The sequence below is a fragment of the Entelurus aequoreus genome, linkage group LG07 (genome assembly GCF_033978785.1).
Source record: "Entelurus aequoreus isolate RoL-2023_Sb linkage group LG07, RoL_Eaeq_v1.1, whole genome shotgun sequence".
NCBI classification, from domain to species: Eukaryota; Metazoa; Chordata; class Actinopteri; order Syngnathiformes; family Syngnathidae; genus Entelurus; species Entelurus aequoreus.
The window spans coordinates 60,054,198-60,060,809 of record NC_084737.1 but is presented as its reverse complement, the minus strand read 5'-3'; the positions used below and the strand labels follow the sequence as shown (position 1 = coordinate 60,060,809).

Below are 6,612 nucleotides of genomic sequence, written 5' to 3'. Positions count from 1 at the left end.
GAGAGTTCAAGTTGGATCAAGAAAACAAAGAAGTAGTGCAGTCGTTCTGTTCCTAGGCAGTGAAATATATGATGAAGACGGTGGGTGTTCAAAGGAAATCAAAATACGATTAACAATGGCCAGAGCATCACTGATTAAACTGAATAATATGCTCAAGAGCAACCACATTCTTCTAAGCACCAAGATCAAAATGATAGAGACTTTAATATTCCCAATATCAATTTATGGATGTGAAAGTTGGACACTGAAAAAACAAGACTCATGAAAAATACTTGCTTTTGAGTTATGGTGTTGGCGCAGAATCTTGAAAATTCCATGGACCAAACAAATCTCAAAGAAGTGCTAGAGAAAATTAAACCAAGCATTTCATTATTAGACAGGATTATTAAACAACAGCTAGGTTACTTTGGCCATATCAGAAGAAGAAATAACATCATGTTTGGAAAATGTGAGGGGAAACTTCTAAAAGGAAGACAAAGGCAAAGGTGGATGGAAGGAATTACAAAAACAACAGGAATGACATTAGCTGAGCCAAGAGATCGAGTGGTGGAAAGAACAGAGTGGAGAAGACTGGTGCATGATATCATCCAAGGTCAACATCGACTAGACAGAACCTAAGAAGAAGAACACAAATATGTTAGAACACCTGTTATAACAAGAAAACACATTTTTTGAAATAATTTATTTAACTAAAAACGGTCTACTGCAACATCTTTGTTGTAGCGATACCTCTCTAAATGTTATTGTTGGAAAGCTTGTTAATTACCTTGTTTGTCAGGGACATACTTGTAGTGTGAGCAACAGTGTATTTTGCCCATTTAAAAAAATTGCCAAATCTTCTCTGCTAGTGCCAAACATTGCTGTTGCTTTTGACTCTTCTTTTTAGCTTTTGTTACCCCCAGGTGCTTCAAATCATATTGGCATGTGACCTGCTGCAGTGGTCCAAGAACCAGCCTAACATGTTTGAAAGTTTTGGGTACGGGCCTGTGAAATAGGGCAGTGTTTGTTTCTTAACCATAAGGCCAGGGCCCATTGTTGTGCCAAAAAATATCTGTTTCTCAGCTGTGGTCCATATCGGCAGCAGCGGTGCTCATTTGTAATTCACTGTTTCACCACTTGTGGCAATAATGACAATATCAGACAAAAAATTAATCTGGAGTTAATATAGAGAAGTTTCTTAAAGGGCAACTGCACTTTTTTAAATTGTGCCTATTGTTAACAATTATGAGAGACAAAAAGACAAAAGTTGTTTTATACAGTCGAACATGTAAAAATCGGCTCGTTCTAAGTGGCTAGCAATGCAGATAATGGGAGCAATCAGGTCTTCCTCCAAATCACTTTAAAAATGCATTCAAAGACCTTCAACATTACTTTGTTTACATTCCGTAACCTGTATAAAAACCAAGTTGTAGCAACATTTTTTATAAGAGTCAACATGGAGTAACTCTTTTTGTAGCATACTAACACATCGGCATGCTTCGGTATTAGCAGTAAAAACTAGCTAAGGCAAGAGATAAGCTAGCTTCTACGTCTCCACGAAACGCGTTTGAGTTTGTAAAGCACAACACTGCGACAGAACACCAATTGTACTCACTGAAAAACATGAACAATCATATTACAGTATCTGTAAAGTTGTCATGTCTGTGTTAATCATGTTTTTGTTTTGCTTGGGTTTTGGGCTCTTTTTTTAGTTCCTGGTTGCACTTGTTTGGTTTGGTTTCCATGGTCACCCATTAGTTTTCACCTGTCTTGTCATGCACCTGTTTCACATCCTCATGTCACGCACCTGTCTCACGTTTTCACTAATCATGTCACCAGTATTTAAGGCCATTGTTGCCAGGCAGTCGGCCCGGCGACATCACTCTGTTCACCTCTGCGCACTTCATGCCTGGTCAAGTAAGTTTTTTCTATTCATGCCACAGTTAGCGACTTTTGTTCATGTCCTTAGTTTTTTGCCCACGTGCAAGTTTTTGTTTCATAGTCAAGTTTGTACCTCCGCCTTGTGCGCGCCTTTAGTTTATTTGGAAACAATTTAGTTCCTGGAAGTAGGAACACACGATTGTTGCCAGAAGTCTGAAGGGCGTTGCTTGCTTTTCCAAACATTTTTAAAGGCCTACTGAAATGAATTTTTTTTATTTAAACAGGGATAGCAGATCCATTCTATGTGTCATACTTGATCATTTTGCGATATTGCCATATTTTTGCTGAAAGGATTTAGTAGAGAACATCGACGATAAAGTTTGCAACTTTTGGTCGCTGATTAAAAAAAGCCTTGCCTGTACCGGAAGTAGCGTGACGTCGCAGGTTGAAGGGCTCCTCACATTTCCCCATTGTTTACAATTCAGCGAGAGCGATTCGGACCGAGAAAGCGACGATTACCCCATTAATTTGAGCCAGGATGAAAGATTCGTGGATGAGGAAAGTGAGAGTGAAGGATTAGAGTGCAGTGCAGGGCGCATCTTTTTTCGCTCTGACCGTAACTTAGGTACAAGCTGGCTCATTGGATTCCACACTCTCTCCTTTTTCTATTGTGGGTCACGGATTTGTATTTCAAACCACCTCAGATACTATATCCTCTTGAAAATGAGAGTCGAGAACGCTAAATGGACATTCACAGTGACTTTTATCTCCACGACAATACATCGGTGAAGCACTTTAGCTACGGAGCTAACGTGATAGCATCGTGCCTAAATGCAGATAGAAACAAAAGAAATAAACCCCTGACTGGAAGGATAGACAGAAAATCAACAATACTATTAAATCATGGACATGTAAATACACGGTTAATGCTTTCCAGCTTGGCGAAGCTTAACAATGCTGTTGCTAACGACGCCATTGAAGCTAACTTAGCAACGGGACCTCACAGAGCTATGATAAAAACATTAGCTGTCCACCTACGCCAGCCAGCCCTCATCTGCTCATCAACACCCGTGCTCACCTGCGTTCCAGCGATCAACGGAAGGACGAAGGACTTCACCTGATCATCCGTGCGGTCGGCGGCTAGTGTCGGCTAGCGCGTCTGCTATCCAAGTCAAAGTCCTCCTGGTTGTGTTGCTACAGCCAGCCGCTAATACACCGATCCCACCTACAACTTTCTTCTTTGCAGTCTTCATTGTTCATTAAACAAATTGCAAAAGATTCACCAACACAGATGTCCAGAATACTGTGGAATTTTGAGATGAAAACAGAGCTTTTGTGTATTGGATTCAATGGTGTCCGAATACTTCCGTTTAACAATTGACGTCACGCGCATACGTCATCATACATAGACGTTTTCAACCGGAAGTGTAGCGGGAAATTTAAAATTGCACTTTATAAGTTAACCCGGCCGTATTGACATGTGTTGCAATGTTAAGATTTCATCATTGATAGATAAACTATCAGACTGCGTGGTCGGTAGTAGTGGGTTTCAGTAGGCCTTTAATAAACTGCTAATGTTAGAATGCTAAACAGGAAGTGCTTAAAGTTTGATGGTTTTGTAAAATCGCTGAGACAAAGTGTTAAGTTCATTGTGTTCTTCATGGTGTTTTTGAAACCTTATAAAAAATAATTCCTCAGAGTTTTCAATTTACATCAAGTGTTTTGCCAAGAGGATTATTTGTGATTTGTACATTTTCAGAAAGTACTTGTTCTATTTAGGCCAAAGTGAGACAAAGAAAATAATCTGAAGTTGTCTTTATTTTGAAGTTATCATGCCATGATTTTACCAGTCCGGCCCGCGTGGGAATAGATTGTCCTTCATGCGGCCCTTGAGCTAAAATTAGTTTGACACCCCTGCCCTACAACTACCTCTAGGGGTCCACACACCCCACTGTATTTATTTATTTTACTTTGCCTTTCTTTGGCCCACCCCTGTAATGTTATCTGTTTTCTCTACTTACAGTAAAAAAAAAAAAAACAGCATAGTTCTTGACAAAAAAACAAACAAATTTGTGTTGTTTGGGAACAGTTGGTAATGGTTATGTGCGGTAAAAATTTTCACGAACTCAACTCACCTTAATGTGTGTTCCTGCATTTGTGTTGGACGTCTTGGATGAAGCTAATGTTTTGGGCATTGTTTTCTCTAAACCATGGGTGTCAAACTCTGGCCCACGGGCCAAATTTGGCCCGCCGTGTAATTTCACTTGGCCCTAGAGGCGATATCAAATTAACACTAGAGCTGGCCCGCCGATTAGATATACAGCGGCGGTGCTGCAGTAACACCGCATTCACCGCTTATTGTCATACTTGCCAACCCTCCCAGGAGACCCCCATATTTCAGTACCCCTACAACAATCGTCACATCCCTTTTTCATCCAGTCCAACCAGTGCTGCCCCAGTGATACAATATGTGCAGCTTTGGCACGCAATCACAATTAAATGCAACGCATACTTGATCTTCATTGATACAGGTTACACTTAGGGTGCCCGTATACATTTTTTTAATAATGTTAGAAATATGCGCCACACTGTGAATCCACACCAAACAAGAATGACAAACACATTTCAGGAGAACATCCACACCGTAACACAACATAAACACAACAGAACAAATACCCAGAACCCTTTGCAGCACTAACTCTTCCGGGACGCTACAAGGTGTGTGTGTGTGGGAGGGAATACACAAATCCCTCATTGACATCATCATTAGACATTTATAAAAAATAAAAAAAAATTAACAATAGTGTCACAGTGGCTTACACTTGCATCGCATCTCATAAGCTTGACAACACACTGTGTCCAATATTTTCACAAAGATAAAATAAGTCATATTTTTGGTTCATTTAATAGTTAAAACAAATTTACATTATTGCAATTAGTTGATAAAACATTGTCCTTTACAATTATAAAAGCTTTTACAAAAGTCTACTACTCTACTTGCATGTCAGCAGACTGGGGTAGATCCTGCTGAAATCCTATGTATTGAATGAATAGAGAATAGTTTTGAATCGGGAAAATATCGTTTTTGAATCGAGAATCGCGTTGAATCGAAAAAAAATAACGATTTTGAATCGAATTGTGACCCCAAGAATCAATATTGAATCGAATCGTGGGACCAGGGGCGCCGCTAGGGATTTTGGGCCCCATGAAAATAATCTTTACAGGGCCCCCTGTATTATAATTTCATCATCATTAGGGGCCTCTCTGGGCCCCCCTCCATCATGGGCCCCTAGAATCCGTCTCCTTTACCCCCCCCTTTTCGGCGCCCCTGCGTGGGACACCCAAAGATTCGCAGCCCTAGTTCTCAGCGAATATTCTATATTTGTTCATGAAACTCTCCAATCTGTTACTGAGCAGTTTTTTAATGACTTTAGAAAATTGTGCAAGTAAAGAAACAGGTCTATAATTTGTATCCCCAGCCTTATAAATTGGTACAACTTCAGCTATTTTCATTTTGTTTGGAATTGTGCCTGTTTGTAACTATTTTCTTGCATTTAGTTGGATGCATATGTTTCGATTGTTTTCATGTCGATTTCCTTTGACTGCAGAAATGTGACCACTTGCTTCTGACTTTGCAGACTTTCTATGTTTCCCTGCAGACTTCTCAGATCTTCTTTGTATCTGTTACTGCTTTTCTCAGACCTTACTCGTTCCATCTTTGGGATCTAATTTTGCATGTTCTATGTCGTGGACTATTTTCTTTTAGCATCAAGTCTTGCTTCCCATCGTGTCCGCCGCAGGTTTTGGGATTCGAGTTTTACTTTTGGATTTTGAAATCGCAGCAGCTCGCTAACGGAAGTTATTTCTTTAGCGACTTCCGGCACGGCTTCAGACTCTCACCGTAGCTTCTGGTTGCTAGGCAACCTATTTGAACAGCGGTGTGGGGCCGTTGGCTTGAGGCTAACAGCTCTTCCCGCTCGCCTTATTTCAGCGAATTGATGCCTCTCACTGGACCACAATCAGTTGGAAGATGCCAGGTAACTCTCCTTCGGCTGTCATCACAAATCACAAGTTGAAAACATTTTCAAATGTATCAAAACCCCACTAGCAGTCACGGAACCTTTTCCTTTGCGCCTTCTCCCATTGACAGGAAGTGACGTTCCGATGAGCGCTTCTTTATTTACTGTTTCAAAGTAAAGGACCTTTGTGAAGTTGGCCCTGTCACGCCAAATGTCTTCCCTCTACAAAAACCTTCCCTCCCCCATTTACTTCCGTGGTCATGTTTCCTCTTACGTCATTGACAGCGATCGATAGCACTTCGGCTTTGACTGCCCGTCGCTGGAAGGATACTTCGTCTTTGACAGCTGCTGGAATCTGAAGAAATCGATTTATTTTTTTTGTACAGGCGCGAAACAGGACAGTCGCGTGCAGGTTAAGGACCCCCGGCAACTTTGTGATTTTATTGGATGCTGCCCCGGAAGTAAATGGGGGAGGGAAGGTTTTTCGGCAACTTTGTGATTTTATTGGACGCAGCCCCGGAAGTAAATGGGGGAGGGACGGTTTTTGTAGAGGGAAGAAATTTGGCCTGACAGCGTGCTTTCGTTTTCGAGCTATCGTTTCAAAATTCCGGAAGTGACGTCATCGTGAGCCTTGCCACCTGGGGCTCCTCAAATTACGCCAAAATAGTCTCATTCGTTTGTAATGTTGAAATGATCGATTGTGCTGCCATAGTTGATGAATTATTAAGAATAA

At 41.0% G+C, this 6,612-nt stretch overlaps 1 long non-coding RNA gene across 1 annotated transcript; it reads right to left on the bottom strand.

Moving 5' to 3' along the window:
* Positions 1 to 415: 415 nt before the first annotated feature.
* On the bottom strand, positions 416 to 6,025 carry LOC133653144 (uncharacterized). The gene is made up of 3 exons (XR_009826668.1): positions 5,981 to 6,025; positions 5,761 to 5,912; positions 416 to 614 (listed from the first exon to the last, which is right to left on the bottom strand). It is a non-coding gene; the product is annotated as an uncharacterized LOC133653144 (long non-coding RNA).
* Positions 6,026 to 6,612: the final 587 nt, after the last annotated feature.